The following is a 25,633-nucleotide window of genomic DNA, read 5'->3' on the forward strand; positions in this document are numbered from 1 at the left end:
TTCTCTGTAAGGCATCCTATCAGAAAGCATCCTATCCCTTCCCAGTCCCAGCACAAGAAGACTTGGTGGACAGGAAGGGAGAAAACTGACTAACCCTTTCGCGCCACTACTCTGATGGAGGAGAGGTAGTTGCCTGCTCCTGCTGAGAAAAGAAGGAGAAATGAAGCCCAGCTCTGTGTGTTGCTTGGAGCAGAAGAAGAGCCACCCTTTGCTCTCCAGGTGGGTTAGGCACTGCCTGAGTGTCCTTGCATGAGGACAGAGGCAGCAGTAGTAGGGCATTTACCCTCCTTGAATTATCTGCTGCTGGACCACTTCTGCAAGAACACCTAAGGTCCTGTCACTGCACTCCAAATCTCTCTGTGCCCTGATTGCCCTATTTGATTCTGGGTAGCCAGCAGACTTAGGCTATAGCTAGACAGAGTTGGGCATGGACCATATCTTCTATTTCATGGGACATTTTTTTCATTCTGAAATGGAACAAAACCAAACTCTTTTGAAATTTCCTGTGAAACAAAACTAAAAAAAAAATTGTGTTGGGTCAAATGAAATGTTTTGTTTTGATAAACTCAACACACTTTGATTTTGTTTCAGGGTTTGACAGTCTAAACATTTTTAAAAGTTTCTAATACCAAACAAAAGAAATGTTGAAACAAAAAGTCATTTTTTTTAAACACTCCATTCCGAAAATATTAAAATCTGTCCTTTTGATCTTGTTGAAATGCTTCCCACGCCCAAAACAAACCTTTGTTAAAACTGACAGATTTCTGCATAGCCTGTTGCTTTCAACAAATGGGCATTTTCTGATAGAAAAATGTTCCATCAGAAACTTTCCAAAGAGCTGTAGATGCAGCATTTGCACTCTAACTTGGGGTGTGTGTGTGTGTGTGAGCTGGATTAATGCATCTCTGCACATGTTTATAGCAAACTACAAACCCCATTTTGTCCGGTGAATGCCATTTTGATTGTAAATTACGCTGCGTCTTGTGCACTGTTGCCTTCTAACCTTCAGTTTGGACTGGGATTCAAGGAGGAGTTAGCAGAGGGCTAATAATGGAGAGCAATCAATGGTCTTCAAGTCAGATGGAAGCATCTCAGAACAATGTATTGGTTGCAGGCCAGAGAAACCAGTTCTCTCAGATGGGCTGTAACTAATTAAGAAATCATCTGACAAGGGACTTGTAGTTATTCAGGGAACCACTTGACTCAGGGAATTGAAATTGTATAAAAAGGACTCTCTCCAGCAAGAGGAGAGGAGAGAGGAACCAGGAGATGTGGCTGGGCATGAGAGGGTGCAGAAGCCTTTTGGGGCCCTTTGAAGGACACTATGATCCAAAGGATTATTAGGCAAGGAAGGAAAATGAGGCATGCAAGTTTTCCATAGATCTGTATATCTCTTGTGTTTGTTGGTGAGTAATGGGTGACTGGTTTAGAAGTTCATTTGCAAAGTTGCTGTGCTGCTTGATTTAACTGTCATGAAGCCCCAAAGGAGGAGTCAGTAATCCAGGGGGTTCACAGTTTCAGTGACACTGTGCAGCTTGTATCAGAGCTTGGGAGAGCTAGCAGCAGCTTCAGGGCCTAGGCACTTGGACTGTGGAGTTCCATATCTCAGATGGGATGTAAGACAGAGGGTCTGCACCTCAAGAGTGTGCCTGGGGCCCAGAGCCAGTGCCCTGACTCTTAGAATCATAGAATCATAGAATATCAGGGTTGGAAGGGACCCCAGAAGGTCATCTAGTCCAACCCCCTGCTCAAAGCAGGACCAAGTCCCAGTTAAATCATCCTAGCCAGGGCTTTGTCAAGCCTGACCTTAAAAACCTCTAAGGAAGGAGATTCTACCACCTCCCTAGGTAACGCATTCCAGTGTTTCACCACCCTCTTAGTGAAAAAGTTTTTCCTAATATCCAATCTAAACCTCCCCCATTGCAACTTGAGACCATTACTCCTCGTTCTGTCATCTGCTACCATTGAGAACAGTCTAGAGCCATCCTCTTTGAAACCCCCTTTCAGGTAGTTGAAAGCAGCTATCAAATCCCCCCTCATTCTTCTCTTCTGCAGACTAAACAATCCCAGCTCCCTCAGCCTCTCCTCATAAGTCATGTGCTCTAGACCCCTAATCATTTTTGTTGCCCTTCGCTGTACTCTTTCCAATTTATCCACATCCTTCTTGTAGTGTGGGGCCCAAAACTGGACACAGTACTCCAGATGAGGCCTCACCAGTGTCGAATAGAGGGGAACGATCACGTCCCTCGATCTGCTCGCTATGCCCCTACTTATACATCCCAAAATGCCATTGGCCTTCTTGGCAACAAGGGCACACTGCTGACTCATATCCAGCTTCTCGTCCACTGTCACCCCTAGGTCCTTTTCCGCAGAACTGCTGCCGAGCCATTCGGTCCCTAGTCTGTAGCGGTGCATTGGATTCTTCCATCCTAAGTGCAGGACCCTGCACTTATCCTTATTGAACCTCATTAGATTTCTTTTGGCCCAATCCTCCAATTTGTCTAGGTCCTTCTGTATCCTATCCCTCCCCTCCAGCGTATCTACCACTCCTCCCAGTTTAGTATCATCCGCAAATTTGCTGAGAGTGCAATCCACACCATCCTCCAGATCATTTATGAAGATATTGAACAAAACGGGCCCCAGGACCGACCCCTGGGGCACTCCACTTGACACCGGCTGCCAACTAGACATGGAGCCATTGATCACTACCCGTTGAGCCCGACAATCTAGCCAGCTTTCTACCCACCTTATAGTGCATTCATCCGGCCCATACTTCCTTAACTTGCTGACAAGAATGCTGTGGGAGACCGTGTCAAAAGCTTTGCTAAAGTCAAGAAACAATACATCCACTGCTTTCCCTTCATCCACAGAACCAGTAATCTCATCATAAAAGGCGATTAGATTAGTCAGGCATGACCTTCCCTTGGTGAATCCATGCTGACTGTTCCTGATCACTTTCCTCTCCTCTAAGTGCTTCAGGATTGATTCTTTGAGGACCTGCTCCATGATTTTTCCAGGGACTGAGGTGAGGCTGACCGGCCTGTAGTTCCCAGGATCCTCCTTCTTCCCTTTTTAAAGATGGGCACTACATTAGCCTTTTTCCAGTCATCCGGGACTTCCCCCGTTCGCCACGAGTTTTCAAAGATAATGGCCAAGGGCTCTGCAATCACAGCCGCCAATTCTTTCAGCACTCTCGGATGCAATTCGTCCGGCCCCATGGACTTGTGCACGTCCAGCTTTTCTAAATAGTCCCTAACCACCTCTATCTCTACAGAGGGCTGGCCATCTCTTCCCCATTTTGTGATGCCCAGCACAGCAGTCTGGGAGCTGACCTTGTTAGTGAAAACAGAGGCAAAAAAAGCATTGAGTACATTAGCTTTTTCCACATCCTCTGTCACTAGCTTGCCTCCCTCATTCAGTAAGGGGCCCACACTTTCCTTGGCTTTCTTCTTGTTGCCAACATACCTGAAGAAACCCTTCTTGTTACTCTTGACATCTCTTGCTAGCTGCAGCTCCAGGTGCGATTTGGCCCTCCTGATATCTTTCCTACATGCCCGAGCAATATTTTTATACTCTTCCCTGGTCATATGTCCAAGCTTCCACTTCTTGTAAGCTTCTTTTTTATGTTTAAGATCCGCTAGGATTTCACCATTAAGCCAAGCTGGTCGCCTGCCATATTTACTATTCTTTCGACTCATCGGGATGGTTTGTCCCTGTAACCTCAACAGGGATTCCTTGAAATACAGCCAGCTCTCCTGGACTCCCTTCCCTTTCATGTTAGTCCCCCAGGGGATCCTGGCCATCTGTTCCCTGAGGGAGTCAAAGTCTGCTTTCCTGAAGTCCAGGGTCCGTATCCTGCTGCTTACCTTTCTTCCCTGCGTCAGGATCCTGAACTCAACCAACTCATGGTCACTGCCTCCCAGATTCCCATCCACTTTTGCTTCCCCCACTAATTCTACCCGGTTTGTGAGCAGCAGGTCAAGAAAAGCGCTCCCCCTAGTTGGCTCCCCTAGCACTTGCACCAGGAAATTGTCCCCTACGCTTTCCAAAAACTTCCTGGATTGTCTATGCACCGCTGTATTGCTCTCCCAGCAGATATCAGGAAAATTAAAGTCACCCATGAGAATCAGGGCATGCGATCTAGTAGCTTCCGTGAGTTGCCGGAAGAAAGCCTCATCCACCTCATCCCCCTGGTCCGGTGGTCTATAGCAGACTCCCACCATGACATCACTCTTGTTGCACACACTTCTAAACTTAATCCAGAGACACTCAGGTTTTTCCACAGTTTCGTACCGGAGCTCTGAGCAGTCATACTGCTCCCTTACATACAGTGCTACTCCCCCACCTTTTCTGCCCTGCCTGTCCTTCCTGAACAGTTTATAACCATCCATGACTGTACTCCAGTCATGTGAGTTATCCCACCAAGTCTCTGTTATTCCAATCACGTCATAATTCCTTGACATCACCAGGACCTCCAGTTCTCCCTGCTTGTTTCCAAGGCTTTGTGCATTTGTATATAAGCACTTGAGATAACCTGTTGATCGCCCCTCATTCCCAGTATGAGGCAGGAGCCCTCCCCTCACAGACATTCCTGCCTGTGCTTCCTCCCGGTATCCCGCTTTCCCACTTACCTCAGGGCTTTGGTCTCCTTCCCCCGGTGAACCTAGTTTAAAGCCCTCCTCACTAGGTTAGCCAGCCTGCTGGCAAAGATGTTCTTCCCTCTCTTCGTAAGATGGAGCCCGTCTCTGCCCAGCACTCCTCCTTCATGGAACACCATCCCATGGTCAAAGAATCCAAAGCCTTCTCTCCGACACCACCTGCGTAGCCATTCGTTGACCTCCACGATTCGACGGTCCCTACCCAGGCCTTTTCCTTCCACGGGGAGGATGGACGAGAACACCACTTGCGCCTCCAACTCCTTTATCCTTCTTCCCAGAGCCACGTAGTCCGCAGTGATCCGCTCAAGGTCATTCTTGGCAGTATCATTGGTGCCCACGTGGAGAAGCAGGAAGGGGTAGCGATCCGAGGGCTTGATGAGTCTCGGCAGTCTCTCCGTCACATCACGAATCTTAGCCCCTGGCAAGCAGCAGACTTCTCGGTTTTCCCGGTCAGGGCGGCAGATAGATGACTCAGTCCCCCGGAGGAGAGAGTCCCCGACCACCACCACCCGCCTTCTCCTCTTGGGAGTGGTGGTCGTGGAACCCCCAACCTCAGGACATCGCATCTCATGCCTCCCAACCAGTGGAGTCTCCTTCTGCTTTCTCCCCCCAGACATATCATCTGGTCCACTCTCTGCATTGGTACCTGTGGAGAGAACATGAAAGCGGTTAGTTACCTGTGTCTGTGTTACTGGAACCCGGACATTCCGCTTACCTCTTCTGGAGGTCACATGTTGCCAAGCTTCTTCACTGGCCTCTTGGCTCCTCTGTGCAACCTGCTCTATATCTTTAGAGCTTTGTGCCCCTAGAAGCCTATCCTGAGTTTGGTCCAGAAAATCCTCAGTCTCTCGTATACAACGCAGGGTCGTTACCTGTTGCTCCAGACCTTCAATCTTCTCTTCCAATATGGAGACCAGCTTGCACTTTGTACAGACAAAGTCGCTTCTGTCCTGTGGAAGAAAGACAAACATGGCACATCCAGTGCAGGTCACAACAGCTGAACCCCCCCCTTCCATATCACCTACCTACTATGAGCTTCCTCAGAGACGTTGGCAAGATGTAAGCCTCACTGGGCTCACTCCAGGCGAACTCCCAGGCAAACTCCTGCTGTGAGCTGCTCTGCTGTCCCCGCTGCTCAGCTGGTTCGCTGCCGCTCAGCTGGTTCGCGAGGCTCTGGCTCTTCCCACACCCAGCAAGCCTAGGAGCATGTGACCTATTCTGAACATCAGCTCAACCACTTTTTGTTGTTGTTGTTATTATTATTATTATTATTATTAATTTCAAGCTCCAGCTGCTGCCTCGAAGCATTTTGGTTTGGCATTCTGAAAGTTGTGGCTCAGAACAAACAAAAGGCAGATTAAGGTTTCCTGGGGCCCTCAGCCAGAGCAACAGGGGGGCCCTCCCCACCCCTTCTCCCTGCAGTCCTGACCCTTCCATCTGTGGCCCTGCCCATGGCCCACCCCATTCTGCCCCTTTCTCTGCAGCCCTTCACCGTTCCATGCCCCCTATTGTGACCCCCGCAACCCATTTGCTCCTTTCTGCCCCCCAAACTGTGGCCCCAAGACCAGCTTTAGCTCCTCCAGTCCCAGGGCCACAGATGGGGTCTGAGCACTACGGCTTCCCCTTCCCTGCCCACCTGGTGCTCCTACCAGGGAGTGGGATCAGGGCGTGTGGGCATCCATTTTTCTGGGACCCCTGGGCACAGGCCCTGTCAGCCAGTAGCTAGTCTTCCCCTGGATCCAGTGGTTGAATCCAAGTACAGCAGCCAGGGAGCTCATTCAGGAGGGTAACAAGGAGTTATGCAAGACTCAACATGTGCACCAACAATACTGCTTGTGAGAGTCAACACTTCCCTTTGTCCAAGGCACCTCACCTTTCACATCCAGATAGGCTGAGACTGCTGGTGTTCTGTTAAGCACTTTTTGCTGCCTCCCAGTTTATGTATGTGGGTGCTTATACATTGCCTATTGCTACCAATATCACTGTTTTCCTAACCCCTGTGCAGAGCACCAGCACTGCTTACTGTAGTCCTGTTTTGATGGGTTACGTGGGATTTAAATGATGCCCAGGTCTTGTGCTGGCCCAGGGATGACTGCTACCTCTAGTGAGCAGGGAGACAAGATGAGGGTTGCTAGTTGGAGCCTTTCACACAGAGTTAAGAGGAACTTCTGCATCCCCGCCCCCCACTACTCCACCCCCAGCAGATGATACTAAGGGAAGAGAGTTGTTAACTGAATACCTTAGTGAGGATTATATGCTTGTGCTCACTTGGTGTTTGAAAGCCAAAGAATTCTGAAGTTGTTGCCTGTAAAAAAGGCACATAAATATTATTTTCAATGGCTGAGAAACATTCCTTATTTTTCATGTTGGGAAACTGAGATTTCCTTCGAACTTTCCCCAGAAATTTCAGTCTGGGCCTTAGAATAAGGCCATTGCAGTCCCCAGGGCCCTTTGCTTTGAAAAGTTTTGTAGCCAATGAAAAGAGAGGCTTGCAATGACAATGCAGCCACAGCACTAGCATCGCTCTGCCAGTCATACCCTGGATTAAAGGCATGACATCAGGAAATAGCTCACTGGGAGTTAGCCATGTGATTATAGCACAGCCATGGCACGGGTGTATTTGCATCCACCTGTCAGAATCCCGAGTCTGAAACTGATAAAGAAGCATTTGTCATATCTATTTTATAATCAAATGAAGGGATGCATTGTTATACCCAAGCTGCACTGCTTGGCTGGTTGCAGGTACTTGGCCATGGGCCTTTGTGTCTCTCAGCACACTTATGGCAAAATAATGTGCACCCCTGCTGTGCCATTTGACTCAAATAATCACCTTCTCCATGCTAAAATCAATACTGTCCCTTCTTCATCCCCGACACTGGGTGATTGTCAGTCTGGTTCTGTCCCCACCTGAATGCACCAGGTCTGTCAGAGAGCCAGCCGGTAGCAGCCTACCTCTTTCTTTCTTTCGAATCCACTTGGAAGACCGAGCCGTTCCCTCACACCTTGTGAAGCTCAAAATGATCTGGTTCTGAACTCCTAGATCCAAGCAATCTAATGACAAATACACTCAGTGAAACCAAGCAGGATTTGGCATTTCAAGATTGTGAGGCAGCTTTCTAGCTGGGTTGGGATGTTCCCAGACTGCCTGCTCTGAGCTTCCAGGACTCGGGGCCCTATCCTGCTGCCAGACCTTGTCATTCACTGATTAGAAGCAGAAATGAGTCTTGCAGAAGCTGGGCTCTTTGTGCATTTTAAAAATCACGGCCTTCTTGTTGCACCTGCCCCTCTTTTCTGCTTGTACACAGATCAGGGACCCTTTTTGCCTGGTGGGAACATGTAGAGGAACTGTTGGACAGACATAAAGCACCCTTCCACTCCACACCAGGGCAATACTCCTGTTGCAGCTCTGCGGCACCTGCCCAGCAGCCTCAGATGCAAGGGTGGATCAGAGGTGAAAGTGGGTAGAAGGTATGGCCAGGGTGTCCTTAGAGTGTTGCAGATTCTCATGATTTTATTGCAAAATTTGGTGCTTCCTTAAAGCTCTAGCTCCTGGAGGCCTGTGATTATGTGAAAATCTCAGCTTTAATTTTTTTTTAAAGAATGTTTCTATCACTTGTGGTTGCTGAGAAGGCTGCAGAGTATGTCCTGAGTGTACCTGAGGGCTCAGAAACCAGGAGGCAACTATAGAGAGCTCACAATTTAAAAAATCTGATTTGTAAGGCAATCTCATGATTTTTGAGCCCTGGGGCTGGCCATACTATTCTTATCCTGGCTACTCTGGGGCCCTGCAAAGGCTCACAGGGGCTAGTGCATCGGGGTGAAACTTAGGACAGCCCCTAAATAAGAGAGGCACAATCTGGCTCCCATCTGTTTCTGCACTGGCCCTTGAGCCTGCAGGGATGAATCAGGCTCAGGAAGGGTAAATCAGAAGGTTGGAAGAATGAAAGAAGGAGAGAGAAGCATTTCTGGGGTCTCATTGGGCCTGTTCTGCAGAGCAGAACCATAATCCTATTTTGCTGTGTCCCCAGCTCCAACCAGTGCTGTCTCATTACAGGGAACCCCCCCGCCCCCATTTCTCCCTCCTTTCACTTTGGGTGCTCGTTGTTCAGGCAGGTGGGATGATGCAGTGAAATGGAATCAGCAGCCAAGGCATCTCGGTGCCAGCAAAGCTTCAAAACTTTCAAAGAGCACAACTTTTTCCCCCTCAGCTTCATGTTAATATGCACTGACTCCGCGATCGATGCAGCAAGTTGTAAATGATGTATGAAACGCAATCTCCTTGTTCTTCTAAAGCACAGAAGAAAGGCCCTGTAGGCATTACTGTAACATTCCACTCAGAAGATGCTTGTGAAACCCAGAATTCCCCCAAACAGTTCTTTGTTTTTTTTCCTTTCCAATTTGCGTGTTTTTCCTTTCCAGTGAGAGAGGGGATTTGAATCCACTCCTTCACAGAAGGAACTGACTGGTTAAATACATTTATAAGCCTTTCAAAATAGTCCTGCATCCCTCCAACTGTTGTTGGGCATAGGTATTGTAATCATATTAGCCTCACAGACAAAGACTAAAAAGTACAATGCAAGGAATTACTGAAAAGTTTGGTGGGCTAGGAGTGGGTGTTAATCTCAAATGCCCCCATCAAGCTTCTGTTTGATGCCATTTCAAATCCTGAATGTGTCCACACTCCCCAAAGGAAAAGTGCACCCCACTTTATACAGCTGATGGGTCATAGTCCCAAAGCAGCAAGAGTATCGTGTTTTGTTTTCAAATGCTGGGATGGCTAATGGGTTAGTTGAGGGCAGAAGAAAGGTGATAGGGAGGAAGAGTGGAGAAAGAGGTAGATGGAGGTGGAATAAATAGAGGTCAAGGGAAAATGTGTGTGGTCAGTGTGGCCTGACTAGTGAATGTTAGCTGGGGAGGAAGGGATTTTCAAAAAGCACTAATTCTGCTCCTGTTGATGTCCTGGGAGGATGACTTTTGATTGAAATGGGTGCAGAGTTTGGCCTATGTTGAGCGGTATTAAAAATCACACTTTCTATATCCTGTGTAGGCTGGTTCCCAAGTAATAGTAATAGTCACCTAGCTTGATGATGGAGTGTCTGGCACTCACCCTTTTGAATAGTGTGAGCATCTGGAGCACTATTCCAGAGGCAGATTCTACTGATATTGCCTTCATCATCTTTTTCTACCTGGCACTACTCGCAATTACTTGTGTGCCTCGCGATGGCAGGTAAACCAAACTGATTGCAGGCCAAGGGAGCTCTGAGGATCTAAGGAGAGATCACATGACATGTCAGGAGCTGACTTCTGAGCCAACACAAATCCTTTCTTGACTTACATAAAGTTCTCCCCTGCTGTTCCAAACAGGTAACCTAAATACCATCTGATCCGCTGGCTCGGAATGGGTAGGGGATGTATAGAGAGCAAATAAAATGCCCATTATTGCCACAAGTTTCCAACTTGACTTAGCTCAGCTTTAAAACTCTGTTCCGTATGAAACATTTATTAGAAGTTTTGCAAAGCAGGCAAAGAAAAGGGTTAGTTTTAATTAATTTTTTTGGCTGTTACTTCTATTTTCATCTTTCATCTCCAGCTACCTAACAGGTCTTAAGCATCACCCAGTAGTATGTTTCATGGCAGGGTGCAGCCTGTTTTGAGCCACCTCTGCTAGATTATACAAACAATGAAACTCTGTTGATTTCTTTCTACAGCACATATGTTTTCCCCTATTAGAATTCTGACTTGAAATCTTTTTTTTTTTTTCAAAGCTATTCTTGCAACTCTACAATTTGTTCTCTCTCTCTCTTTCCTGTCCAGCATCCACCTCCTTTGTATTGGCTGTTTTGCACTAAAAGCCCCATGGTTACATGTGCTTTGACACTTGCATTTCAAGATTCCTTCTTGTGGCATGCTGCCAGTACTAGCAATTCATTCAGTGCCATAGACTAGCTTAATTATTCAAGGTCACTCTCTCTGTCGTCTCTTGTCCAGGGAACAGCAGTGACAGGGAGTAAAACTTAAATCTGTCTTTCAGTTTTAATCCTAAAACTTTACAGAGTCACAGATTAATTTTGTCTGTTGTGGTTTTTTGCCCCCCCACTGTACGAATCAGTTATTGCAACACACTCTGTATTGCTAATTGGATGTACTTTGTATTCCAAGCTATAGCAACACATGTATGGTACTGTGCCGTATTTTTCATAGCTATTTAAAATGTGTAGGTTGTGGAGCTAAGCAGTTTTTAGCTTACCTTTGAACTCCTAAAAAAGTGTGAGCCAGTGCCAAAGAGAAATAAACCCCTTAAGGGATACAATCCAGCAAGCGGTCAAAAGCATGCAAGTTTGTGAAGTGATTTTCTTTGTAATTCACACCATGTACATCTTTTCAGTTAAAAAAAAAATCCCAAAATTGTGAGTAATTTCTCATTAAAAAACACTTTGGGCCTGATTCTCAGTTACACTAAGGCCCCTTTGTGCTGCATCAGGAGCCTGTAAGAGGGTGCAAGGCTTCACAAACTGCCCTTCCTGAAAGGCTACTGCTTTTCTAATTTGTTCAGAAAAGTAAAACCAAACAATCTTTTCTCACTGCAAAAAGAAAAGGAGTACTTGTGGCACCTTAGAGACTAACAAATTTATTTGAGCATAAGCTTTCGTGGACTATCGGATGAAGTGAGCTGTAGCTCATGAAATCTTATGCTCAAATAAAGTTGTTAGTCTCTAAGGTGCCACAAGTACTCCTTTTATTTTTGCGAATACAGACGAACACGGCTGCTACTCTGAAACTTTTCTCATCTGGAAATTCTTGGGATGATTGCAGTATCTGTGCTTTCCAGCACCTTGTCATTTGCGAAGGGTGCCATATAAGTCAATTAATAATAATGCCTCTCTCCTTGAGATAAAATAGTTCATTTATACAAACTGACTGAGATGTGCAGAACGTGGAGCCGGATGTTGACCTTGACGGTGTGGTATGAATAGGACGTGGACTCTTTCTTCTCGTGCGGTTTGCTTTGTTGCAGTTTTAAAGCATTGACCGTTTGAAGCGCTGCCTGTGTGGATGTGTTATGCCGTCTTCCTTTGTCATGAAAGCTTCACCCTTTTCCTCATTTTTAATTTCAAAACCTCTGAGGGTTGAATTCCTCAAGGCTACATCCCGACATACAGAATTGCTGTAACTTTTGATCCTTCCTCACCAATGCAGTGAGCTAAGCCTGGCCAGCTCTTGAAATCTTTGCATGGTCATTGTTTAGTGTCCTGAGGTTGTGTTCACTGTTCTCCTTCCCTTTCTAAAACTTTTCACAGAGGGAACAAAAATGTTCTCTGTATGGGAAGAAATCCATTCCCGAGCTGAGGCAATTTCAGGTCATTTCAGGGCAATTTGTTTACCGCCGTACCCAGGGCAATGCAGATTCTTTCTCCATAAGTGTTCCTATCACATTTCCTTGCTATAAGCTACAAATCTCTAATTTATTTGCTTCAATGCTGGAGATGTTTTTGACTTAATCTCTAAGTCCTTGACCATGTTCATGCTTGCATATGGGCCCCATATGCACCTAGTGTCCACATTACACTGTGCTGGACATGCCAATACCTGTGTCCACGCTGCTGCTGTTGTGTGACATTAGTGCTACCATTTCAGGGGTGGTATCCCCGAGTGCTGTGTGGACTGGGAGACACTATAGGAATCACTTTGCTGTGTGTTATTGGTACTGTCTCCTGCCTGCACACATTTGCCGATGTCATTTCCTTGATCATGTCACCACTCACTCTTATTCTCTGCTTAATTGGGTGGAAGACATGAAGCAATGGGATGATGATCTGGTTCCACTCCTGCTTGCAGCACAAATTGTGAGGCAGTGGAGCAGATGACTGGCAAGAGGCTGGATGGAATCTGGGCAGAACTTTCTGACTTGGTAAAGATGATCAATGATTATTCCTTCAGCTCGCATGGCACAAATATGTGAATGCTGGTATTCCCATGCTATGTCCTTGGGTAGAGCATTGCGTCTGGTGCAGGAGAACCACTATGATGTGGTGGAATTACTTTCTTTTGGACATCTGGGATGATCAACAGTGGCTTTGGAACTTCCAAATGAGGAAACAGACCCTCATGGAGCTGTGAAAGGAGCTTGCACCAAACCTGTAGCACTAGAGCACTCAACTTCGGGAAGTCATAGTGGTGCAGGAGCAGGTGGCTATTGCCCTGGGGAATCTGACAATACCAGATGGCAACAGGCCTGTTGCAAACCACTCTGAGGTTGAGAAGTGCATTGACAGGGTCATAGCTGTGCAGGATTCAGAAGTAATTAACACTCTGATCTACCCAGGGGTGGTTGCCATAAGAAAAGTTCCAGATATAATAGCTGTGTTTGAGAGGACAGGGTTTCTGAACAGTGCAGGGCATCCAATACTTGTCCAGAGGAAGGGGCAAGCGAATACATGAACCAAAAAGGTTACTCTTCACTTGTCCTGCAAAGTTTGGTGGAACACAGAGGCAGCTTTAGGAATACAAATGTGAGAAACCTTGGAAAGCTTCATGATGCCAGGGTGCAGAGATTGGGATTGTACTTGAAAGGGCAAGAATGGACTTTATTCCCCAAATATACTGCAGTTCTGTATGGTGTATCTGTGCCAACTGTTATTTTGGGTGCACCGCACGCCTTGGATCATGAACACCCCCCCCCCCCCGACAACAATAACCCTGAAAAAGGGAATTTAGTTACAAACGCAGTAGCTGCAAACCAGGCCGGCCTTAGGGAAAATAGCGCCCTGGGCGAACTTGTATTGTGGGGCCCTGGCCCCCACTGCCTCCCCCCATTATCCCAAGCTCTCTTCCATGGCCTCGCACTCCCTGCTTCTTGCCTCTTGATGATGTCACCCCCCCGACCACGTCACCCAACCATAGGGCCAGCCCTGCCCTGCAGTGTCTCACAGCTGGATGCCACGGTGATGGGCATCATAGTTAACATCACAGCTGTCACTTTGACACCCCCACCCCTGCTCCGCCAGTTCTACAGGGACCCCCTCATCTGGTTGTTGAGCAGGACAGCCAAGACGATGTAGCAGGCAGTCTGCTGCGCTCTGACAGGGTGCACGGGTGCTGGGGCAGAGTTGTACCTCTCCTGCACCTCCCAACCTCTCCCACTCAGCACGGCATCCTCTGCCACAACCCCAGAGGGTCAGCAGGCCAAGGGGTTGTGTGGTGACAGGTGACCTGAGCTCAGAAAGGCAGGAGGGAACCCAAAGAGTATATGGTTGAAACTGGTCAAGGTTTCTGGTCAAGGAAAAGGCTGTTCAATCAAAGGTCATGGCAGATGCTGTCTTTGCCTATATTGTTGCTGGAATTGTTTCGATTTTCTACATGTGAACTAAGTCATAAAGACATTTGCCTACCCATTTTCCATATGGTAGAGTCTGCCGCATTGAAAACTAGTAGTGGTTTCTGTAAGCACTTTCCCCATCCCTTGTGTGTATCCTTGGGCCTTTGGATATTCTGAACCTGAAGTGGGGTGGAACAGACGAAGTGATCGTAGTGATCACAGCACCAGACAGTTATGTCATTCAGTTTCATGTGCTGTGAATCATGGGGTCCAATGCTGAACCTGAAAACATCCTCCGTTCCTCATATGTAGGAAGGAAGGGCCACACACAAATAATGGAAACAATAATATTTGTTAAAAGTACTAGATGGAATGCATACTTAAAATATTTTTTTAAAGAAATGTCAACCACGATTGTTGAAACCATTAAGGGAATGGATCTGTGACCAATGGCCAAACATTTTAATGCCTCTGCACCTGTCCTCGCCTTGCCCTCCCACTGACAAGGGGGGAACATCAGAGGAAAATCACTCTTGGGGAAAGCCAGGAATGTCTCCTGCCATGGGACTTGGGAGGCAGGCACTTGGTGGGGTTCAGGGACTTCCACAGCGACATTGTTCCCCTTCTGGATGCTAAGGGTGGATGCCCCATGCGGGATTTTGGGTGCTGGTGGAGGGTGCGGTCCCAGAGTCACGCTGGTTTCCCTGTCTCTTCCTGGTCACTTGGCCCAGGGCGGAAGGTGGTTTCTAGAAAGAGGGTCCTCTGGCTCAGCAGAACCCTGGGTGGCAGTCAGAGGAGGAGGGAAGAAGTTGTGGTTCATTGTCAGGTGTAGTGGTCCTGGCAGCAAATGCACCCCAAACTTGTTCGGCCACCAGTTTAATGAGCCTCTTCATTAGGTAATGCTCCCATTCCATGTGGTGTGCCTCCTGCTCCATGAACCAGTTCATCGAAGTCTCTTCTTGCTGAAGAGCTCAGTCCTCCTATGCCCCAAGGAATTTAAACTACTGATTTCTCCTGTCCATCCCTATGAGCAGCTCTTCCAGGGTCCTTTTCCATTTGCCTGTGCTGTCTCTAGGGTGCTGCTGCTGCCCTGCAAATTATCAGTCCTACTTATGGAATTGTGCAACTGCTCAGTATCTTCAAGGATCCCGTGTCAACAACGGATGGATGATAGATAGCATAGGATACCTTGTTTCTAAAACGATGGTGCTGCAACCTGCTCCAGAAGCCATCCTCACCTTTGTGGAGTGTGGCAGTCTGAGTACCTGTGCAACAAGGAGATTCAAATACCACAGGTAAGATTTGGTGTACTCTGATGCATGCAGACCTGTGTAGCAATGGAATATCAAGCACATCAGACAATTTCTGAGGGGGAATAGAAATGTTTCAGCTATCTGCAAATTATTGTCTTTTTTTATGAGTAAATGTAGCCGAAAAGGGTCTTTCATTAGCCATTCAGTAGCTCATAATTATATGTAGGAGTTACATAAGAGTACATGAATATACTTTATTGTTCACATCATACATTCGTACACAACATTCTACAGCCCGTCTACTAAGAGTCATTACTGTTATATAAGTAGTTTACATGTATTTTCATGATAATTAAAGTTGTTCCATGAGTGCTTTAGACTTATGTCTTTGGCCGAGCAGATGTCAAAAATATGTTTTATAATTAGAGGGTTAGAGCTCTTATTATCTGCCTAAGTTCATTAAAATAACAGCCAGAAAAAGTTCTCAAATCAGTCCATTCAACAAATAATGACAAATATTTTGATGTATTACATAGCACAAACAAGCCCATACTGTTCTGTGACTACAGACTCTTGCTTTAACAGAAGGGAAAACAGTATGGAAAAAGCATAAAATGTCACCTGGGGCTAAGTATTTCCCCAAATTTCAAAAACAGTACTATTTTGTGCACATAGTTGCATTATCGATTGTATTTAGAAGCTTTATGCCAATTTTGGTCAAAATTAAATTGTGTTTCTTTGAGTTATGGCCCTTTTTATGAGTTTATGATTTTTTCTGATTGGATGTCTAATAACGTTTAAACATTACACAGTATAGAAAAGCCTGCATGACTTCCAGCATGTACACCCACTCTGGTGATGACCACCAGATATGTGCCTAACATGGTAGCAATGACATTTTTCTAGCTGATGGGTTACCCCTTATTGCCCAAAATGGGTATGGGCTGGTAGACTACTTGGTCTTCCAGGGCATCCACAGAGATCTAACACATTTCCATTATATGCCTATGTTCAGGGGTTGGCTGTATGCACTGGACTGGCAGTATTGCCTAGTGGTGAAAGTCCAGTGGTCACCTTGCCTGGTGGCTATAACTCAGGGATTTATCACCTACTGGCGATAGTTGGGTTATGGTAGGGAAACCCGGTCCCCCTTTACTCCACTGGGTTCTGACCCAAGGCCCTTTGAAGAAGTAGCTCTTTCACAAGGCCTAAGCATGCTCTCTAAGCCACTGCCTACCATTGTTCCAGTCCCTCTGGCATCATCATGGGATGGACTTGGGGGTTCCTCCTGTGTTCCCCTCTAATCTGTTTCCAGAGTCTCCTCTGCTGGCAATGGCAAGTCATCACCTTCAACTCCCGCAGTCAATGGGCTTCTAGTGGCTCGGCTATGAGGCTCGATCCAAGTGGCTTGGAGTCCCTGCTGACTTCCCAGTGGGAGGCTCTGGCACCTGACTGCTCTCCTCCATGGTCAGTCCAGATTGAGCTGAGCTGCTCTCATTTGAATGTTCCCACTACTGGGAACATCCCAAACAGAAGTGAGGGGATGTGGCTTCCTGTGTCCAGAGGAAACTCCTTAATCCTTGCTCTACTGGTGAAGGGTTGGTACACCCTATCACAGACTCGCAGGTTGATTTTAAAGAGTCTGCCATCATGATGTCAGCACAGAAGACTTAATTCTCAATTGCAACATGCTGGATCTGCCACGAGTAATGGGGCAAGTCAGGAAGGTGATTCAAATTACCTTGACAGGTAAGTGGTAAAACCAGCATAATTCAAAACCCTGTCTTATCAGATCAGCAATACTTAAAGAACCCCTTTCCCCACAAACCACAAAATCAACTCAGACCTCAACCTGAGACACTAGACAGACCTTGCAGCATGCCCTACTAGCAACCAACTCAGTCTCTGATAGACTTACAATGGAAGCAAGTTCGGGAGTGGAGGTTCTCCTGGCAGACTTTGTCGGTGTTTAAACATAAGGATTGTTGACAAGACTGGCTCAGGTAATCTGAATTAGAGAAATGGAGAGCCAACAGTTTTCTCTAAGAGAGCCAGGACCCAAATTATATAGAGAATTACCCTTAAATTTTACCTAGAAACCAACTGGAAGGCAGTGTGCTAACATAATATGTAAGAAATTCTTCATTAGCTACAGTTGTCAATTGGTCTTCATGAGTAGCCCCACATACAGCAAATAGACAGTAATACAGCCTGGATGAGACAAAGGCATGAATCACGATAGTATGGTCTGTATCTGAGATGAAAGGTTATCAATGCTTTACCAGGAGATGATACGGAGACAATACAGGAAAACAATCTCCCTTGACAACTATCACTGTCTGGGCAGCCAGGAGCAACCATGGGTCTACAGAGCATGCTGTTTGCAGAAAGTAGGCAGGCACTCACACTCACACGCAGATCTCACTTTCATCAACTCCTCTTGCTATTTTCTCCACGCTCACCAGCATAATCTGTTCTTCCCAGAATGTGCCTTGACTAGTTCTAAGCCAGCCTCCAAATTTGACTGGACACTGGGAAAGACCAACACAGCTAGACACTAAGAAGCGGCAATGGAAAGTGAGAGGCACTGTAGAGATGGCTGATGGTGCTACAGCCTAAACTCTCTCACTACTTACCCTAGCAGGGCTGTGGTCTGGAAAACTTGGTGCTTCTGGGCTGTCAGTGCTTGGAAGAATTTGAGCATTCATTAAAATGGGTTTTATAACTAATTCCTGTATAAGAATGACCGGGCTTTGCACCTGATTGGCTGCTGTAGTGATAGCAAATCACTGTCAGGAAGACAAATGGCACAGCATCTGGTTGGTTCAATTTCAGTCCATGGAAATCCCAGAAGCTATTGGTCACTTGTGCATTGGCCCAGGAGTGGAGTACCACAGGGTTCTGTTCAGTCAACCCTCCTTCAGTGTGTGTTGGAAGCTGCTAGTGGAGATAATTTGGGGAGTGATGCCATCTGAATGGCCACTCTGCACTCTTAGAGCTCACCTCCTCATTGGCCAACATTTTATGCCTTCACTAGTGCAAAATGCTACCATTCTCTTGGAGTAGAATTTATACCTGTTGCACAAGATGCAGGCCAGTGATGAGGTGGACCTTATGTCTAGCTGAGATTGAGGCCTGGATGATGGCTAGTTGGCTGAGTTTCCATATGGGCACAATGGAGGTGATGCTATTTGGATGGTGGAAAGCCTACATGCTGCATAGGGAAGATGACAGAACAGAACCCAGCTGTATCCCACATCAGAATGAGTGTAGCGTTTTATCATCTTGCCCTGGGAGGAGTTCTTGCTTCTGTATCACACTGTTAAGTAGTTCAGCCAAGGTGGCATTTTCCATCTGCATAAAGTGCTTGCAACAGTGGGAAGTTTGTTTTTATTGTCCTGATTTAGAGGACTGTCTGTAAATATTTATCTTTTGACCCATAGTGCTACATCTAAAATGATGAATTAGTAAAATAAGCAGGGTGTTATCTAGCCATACACACATCTACCTATGCCAAACAAAATTAAACCATGTTTGAAAGGGTAAAAACTAATGATAGGTTATTTGACTCTAAACTTGGCCCAAAACCAACTCAAAACTTTATTGAAGTTTGCACGTGTTTGGTAATGTCTTTTTTTGTGCACACATGCATGTGTATGTAAAACCATTGATAGATATTTAGTTGAATCTACTTTTTAAACAAAATTCTTTCTAATGAGACTTTGCAGAGGGAGTATCAAGTAGAAGTGCCAGACCAATACTGAGAAATTGTTTTTACTCAGCTGCCAGGAACTGGCATGCAGGAGTATTTCCAGTACAGTGAGTAGATACAGCTTGTTACCTATGATGAGTTCAATGGAACAAGAATAGTACCCTCAGTACATCTAGTCATGTAGTTAATCATTTAAACCATAACTGAACCTCTGGCTAGTTCAAGTTACCAAAGCTCCATAAGCTGCCCCTGCAAACATTTACAATACAGTTCAGTAAGTAGCACAGCTAAATACTCATGCCGGTAATTGACAGTGTTCATTAATAGTGGCTGTAAGCATCACCAGTTACTACACAGTGGTATTTTTCTGTTTGTGTCTCTCTCTTTTTATTTTTTTTTTTTTTTTTTTTTTTTTTTAGTGCTTATATCACTCCACCCTAGTAGGGTCTGCAATGCCAATGTTACTATATTTCCTTTTCAAAGTACAAGGAGATATATGATATGTCAATTTCTACTCTATGGTAGCAGTTGACAAATGGTGACATTTATATGGTGACCACTGTACCTGCCCCTGAAGTGTGATGGAATACTGATAATCTCCTTAGTACCCATGCTAGTGCTGCTATTTGATATTTTATTTAACTCAGAATGGATCAGCCACACAACGCACTGAAATATACATATTTGCAACTGCTCGCCTGATGGTCTCTTGAGTAGTATAAAGATTTCTCATGCAGTGTTTGGCTAATGCTAAATACTGTGAAGTGCCAGCAAAGCAGTTCTTGCAATTGCCCAAGCAATAAATGACAGAATCGTATAATATCCAAAGAGATACAGGCAAGGGAACAGTTGGTAGTAGTTTTGAAAATACCAGCAAGGTTTTAACTCTCATTGGTATGCTCTACTATATTAATATGCATCCGATGAAGTGAGCTGTAGCTCACAAAAGCTTATGCTCAAATAAATTTGTTAGTCTCTAAGGTGCCACAAGTACTCCTTTTCTTTATATTAATATTGGGTAACATTTTCAAACATGCTTAAATGCTCTTAAGTCACTTAGTTGATGCTGAAAATCTTCCATATAGCTTTTGAAATGCTGTGCTATGGGTTCTCTGCTGCAGCATCCTAGATACCTCCATCTCAGCTCTCCTCTTCAATCTCCATAATAACCCTTGCGCCTCCTTCATATTGCTCTTAGCTACAGCCATTGTGTCAGCAGCATGCACATCAGTTTCATTACCTGGAGGTAGTGATAGTGACAGACTACGAATCCTCCTCTTCTGATATCAGACTTAGCAGCAACATCCTCTTTGTGGATGTCCTTCCCAACCCTCTAGTTCTGACACATTGCTGCCTGATCACTGCTGGGTTTCCACCATTAGATTTCATTGATCAGAGATAATTTTTTGGATAGCACTGCCCCAAAACTTTGCGGGTGGGGAGGTGGCTACTATTTAGAAGTGCATGTGGCCTTTTCCCCTGTGCCAAGCCTCAGGAATGTCAGATAATAAACATAGAGGCAATGCTGCAAGATACGACCATTATCAAATAATAATGTCATTTGCAGGCAATAAAGACTGAGAGAATTCCATTAGCCCAGGGATCTGAAGGCATCTGTCAGGAAGGCACTATCAGAAGATACTATGCAACAACCGAAGTGTGATCTTTCTTGGGGGCCTCTTCTCCTTGCACAACTGAAAAATATTGTATTGTGACGCTTAAAAAATCAACTGCAGTAAAAACTAACTGTCATTAATTAGCTGTAACAAAGAAAATTCCAGAAGAGGGGACTGTTAGCATAGGGGACTGTAGGGCTTTTCATCCCTGGCACACAAACATACACACAAGCCTTCTGACAACCCCTGGCCATTTGCAACCAGCCAGGAATAAACCAGAGCAGCCGTGAGGCTGATCTATTTTGTGCTGAGGCGTGACTCAGAGACTGATGGCCCCAGGATCAAGACAACATAAAGCTACCTTTGCAATGTCTCCACAAGCTGTGCTGGATGTACCATGTCCAGTCTCCAGAATCTGGCTTTTTGGGGACCAACTTCAGGTAAAGCTTTACAGGTTCAAAATGTCTTTGAAAACACCCTTTTAATTTGCAGAAGAAATTCATACTCATATCAGGGCAATTTTAAGTCAAATATCACACAGCGCTCTGCTCTCTAAAGACTCTCAGGTCTGCTAGCTGCTGTTCATGGAAGGAAATCCAAAGGGAACTCTGTTTTCCTGATCCGTCAGTTAGTCTGTGGAGCCATGGATTCCTAATGCACCGATCACTGTAGTATCTAGGTGGCAAATAACCACAGGATAGACTGCCAGCGTAGGCCTTTTATGAATTAAACTTGTTATCTGAAGAGAGTGATCTCTTTACTTTACATAACTTTACTGTTACTGCTTGCTAGTTTTATTTTTATTACACATCTTTGTTTTACCACTCTTGTTGTTTGTGCTCATTTTTTTAATCACATTTTTCTGTTCCTGCTTCAGAATTATTGTCAATGTATTTGCACTTTTTCTGTACACAGTTGCACTTTTTTGTGGTTCAGTTATTTTAATTCTGCGTTTTATTTTAAGTACATTATTTTATTACATCACTTGTTAATTGTACAATTATCACTCTGTTCCCGCTTTATTTTGCAGCACACAGCAGCCTTCAAGCGTTAGAGCAATGTGCCACTGACAGAAAAAAAAATGCCTACAGACCCAAAGACGGATTGTAGACAATTCTGTGTTATCTAATTATATGTTTGGCAAATAGAAAAAAAAATTAGCTTGTTTCACAATATTGAAAGGGTGTTCAAAATTTGCCACAAGATCTCTCCATCCCGTGAGCCCTATTTCACACCACAGATAATAGCAGGCCAAATTCATAGGTGGGATAAGTTACATGGGGGTAGGTCAGCAGAAGGTGCTGTAATTTGTAGAGAGCAGGCGTGTGAGACCATCGAAGAAAACCAACCATCAGGAGTGGGTATAAATGTACAGGCTAAAAGGAGCCTTCTTTAATATATACCTTCTAACACTCTCCTGCTGGCTGGTTTTCCTGCTGCAGTCCCACCCTTCCATCCTTTAAGTGCATGTTATTCTCTCACGAGTTTACTGGTATGTGGCTTTCGTTACATTTATGTCCACCCTGGATTTAGCCCACGGGCTCAGGGCCCATGACCTGGTGATGAGAATGAAATTATATTTGTGCCACAGTGACAACACCATTAACAAGCTATTTAAATTGTGGATGTTCCTTATCCTTGCAACTCCTGGCTCTTATAGTTAAGGAGACCAAAGGACTCATCCACCACTGTAAGCTCATAACCTGTTTTCCTTTCAAAAAATCCTTCCCACCAAAGCTTCCTTGGGAACCATGATTGATAATTTATGTCTAGTGAGCGAGGATTATCGTGTTTCAGCCATGTTACATGCTTATTCAAACCTTCCCTAATTCTCTTGGACTGGAGGTTTCACTAAGAAGTAGGCTTTCTTGTGGTATTTCAGCAACTCTGCTTCTAGCCCAAAGCCAGGACCTGCAGAGAGATAAGGTAACAGCCTCGCTTTTTGCAAACCTGAAAATATGCTTTAAAATTTGGGTGATAGTTTGGGCCAGTTCTTCTGCTATCTTAACCAAAATGGGGAATACATTTCCAGTTGCTTCACCATTTTGAAGCTACTTGGCCAAATTCTCTTCTCATTTGTATCACTTTAAATCTGGATTCAGAGTAGCAGCCGTGTTAGTCTGTATTCGCAAAAAGAAAAGGAGTACTTGTGGCACCTTAGAGACTAACAAATTTATTAGAGCATAAGCTTTCGTGAGCTACAGCTCACTGCATCCGATGAAGTGAGCTGTAGCTCACGAAAGCTTATGCTCTAATAAATTTGTTAGTCTCTAAGGTGCCACAAGTACTCCTTTTCTTTTTTTAAATCTGGAGCAACTCCATCAATTTCAATGGGATTATTAGAGATTTATATCAATCTATTCTGGAGCCTAATCCAAATGGGAATCTGTCCAATCAACTTCAATGGGTTTTGGATCAGGACTTTAGTGCAGAATATACCCCCACTGAGTCCAACTCTAAAGTAAAAGGGAACATTAAAAAAATCAACAAGTAATAACACACTATTTGGTGGTATTGGGCAGATTTGTTAGTGCAATCATAACCATGTTTCAGAGTAGCAGCCGTGTTAGTCTGTATTCGCAAAAAGAAAAGGAGTACTTGTGGCACCTTAGAGACGAACAAATTTATTAGAGCATAAGCTTTTGTGAGCTACAGCTCACTTCATCGGATGCATTTGGTGGAAAAAACAGAGGAGAGATTTATATACACACACACACACTCAGAGAACATGAAACAATGGGTTTATCATACACACTGTAAGGAGAGTGATCACTTAAGATAAGCCATCACCAGCAGCAGGGGGGGGAAAGGAGGAAAACCTTTCATGGTGACAAGCAAGGTAGGCTATTTCCAGCAGTTAACAAGAATATCAGAGGAACAGTGGGGGGTGAGGTGGGGGGGAGAAATACCATGGGGAAATAGTTTTACTTTGTGTAATGACTCATCCATTCCCAGTCTCTATTCAAGCCTAAGTTAATTGTATCCAGTTTGCAAATTAATTCCAATTCAGCAGTCTCTCGTTGGAGTCTGTTTTTGAAGCTTTTTTGTTGAAGGATAGCCACTCTTAGGTCTGTGATCGAGTGACCAGAGAGACTGAAGTGTTCTCCAACTGGTTTTTGAATGTTATAATTCTTGACGTCTGATTTGTGTCCATTCATTCTTTTACGTAGAGACTGTCCAGTTTGGCCAATGTACATGGCAGAGGGGCATTGCTGGCACATGATGGCATATATCACATTGGTAGATGCGCAGGTGAACGAGCCTCTGATAGTGTGGCTGATGTGATTAGGTCCTATGATGGTATCCCCTGAATAGATATGTGGACAGAGTTGGCAACGGGCTTTGTTGCAAGGATAGGTTCCTGGGTTAGTGGTTCTGTTGTGTGGTGTGTGGTTGCTGGTATATTTCACATTTGGTGACAATATATACCTTCAAATCAGCGGCACTGCGATGGGTACCCGCATGGCCCCACAGTATGCCAATATTTTTATGGCTGACTTAGAACAATGCTTCCTCAGCTCTCGTCCCCTAATGCCCCTACTCTACTTGCGCTACATTGATGACATCTTCATCATCTGGACCCATGGAAAAGAAGCCCTTGAGGAATTCCACCAGGATTTCAACAATTTCCATCCCATCATCAACTTCAGCCTGGACCAGTCCACACAAGAGATCCACTTCCTGGACACTACGGTGCTAATAAGCGATGGTCACATAAACACCATCCTATATCGGAAACCTACTGACCGCTATTCCTACCTACATGCCTCTAGCTTTCATCCAGATCATACCACTCGATCCATTGTTTACAGCCAAGCTCTACGATATAATCACATTTGCTCCAACCCCTCAGACAGAGACAAACACCTACAAGATCTCTATCATGCATTCCTACAACTACAATACCCACCTGCTGAAGTGAAGAAACAGATTGACAGAGCCAGAAGAGTACCCAGAAGTCACCTACTACAGGACAGGCCCAACAAAGAAAACAACAGAACGCCAGTAGCCATCACCTTCAGCCCCCAACTAAAACCTCTCCAATGCATCATCAAGGATCTATAACCTATCCTGAAGGACGACCCATCACTCTCACAGATCTTGGGAGACAGGCCAGTCCTTGCTTACAGACAGCCCCCCAACCATGTTAAACACCTTAACTACAGGCTTCGGAACAGTCATACATATATACCGGGAAGCATAACGTGGGTAAATCAATACCTCTCTGGATGTGGACTTTATAGATAAATTAGCTGTATCTTCAGATCAGGAGCTCATTGATGCTGCTGATCTGAAGCACATGTGTTAACAAAAATTATTTGGATAATCTTTGCCAGAAGCTGGGAATGGGCAACAGGGGATGGATCACTTGATGATTACCTGTTCTGTTCATTCCCTCTAGGGCTCCTGTCATTGACCACTGTCGGAAGACAGGATACTGGGCAAGCAGGGAGAACTGGAGGTCCTGGTGATGTCAAGGAATTATGACGTGATTGGAATAACAGAGACTTGGTGGGATAACTCACATGACTGGAGTACAGTCATGGATGGTTATAAACTGTTCAGGAAGGACAGGCAGGGCAGAAAAGGTGGGGGAGTAGCACTGTATGTAAGGGAGCAGTATGACTGCTCAGAGCTCCGGTACGAAACTGTGGAAAAACCTGAGTGTCTCTGGATTAAGTTTAGAAGTGTGTGCAACAAGAGTGATGTCATGGTGGGAGTCTGCTATAGACCACCGGACCAGGGGGATGAGGTGGATGAGGCTTTCTTCCGGCAACTCAAGGAAGCTACTAGATCGCATGCCCTGATTCTCATGGGTGACTTTAATTTTCCTGATATCTGCTGGGAGAGCAATACAGCGGTGCATAGACAATCCAGGAAGTTTTTGGAAAGCGTAGGGGACAATTTCCTGGTGCAAGTGCTAGGGGAGCCAACTAGGGGGAGCGCTTTTCTTGACCTGCTGCTCACAAACCGGGTAGAATTAGTGGGGGAAGCAAAAGTGGATGGGAATCTGGGAGGCAGTGACCATGAGTTGGTTGAGTTCAGGATCCTGACGCAGGGAAGAAAGGTAAGCAGCA

General features: G+C 45.2%; 1 long non-coding RNA gene across 1 annotated transcript; it reads left to right on the forward strand.

Moving 5' to 3' along the window:
- Positions 1 to 1,257: 1,257 nt before the first annotated feature.
- LOC122455776 lies at positions 1,258 to 21,907 on the forward strand. Its single transcript, XR_006274237.1, has 3 exons — positions 1,258 to 1,406; positions 16,846 to 16,976; positions 20,507 to 21,907. It is a non-coding gene; the product is annotated as an uncharacterized LOC122455776 (long non-coding RNA).
- Positions 21,908 to 25,633: the final 3,726 nt, after the last annotated feature.

The sequence above is a fragment of the Dermochelys coriacea genome, chromosome 9, assembly GCF_009764565.3.
Source record: "Dermochelys coriacea isolate rDerCor1 chromosome 9, rDerCor1.pri.v4, whole genome shotgun sequence".
NCBI lineage: Eukaryota > Metazoa > Chordata > Testudines > Dermochelyidae > Dermochelys > Dermochelys coriacea.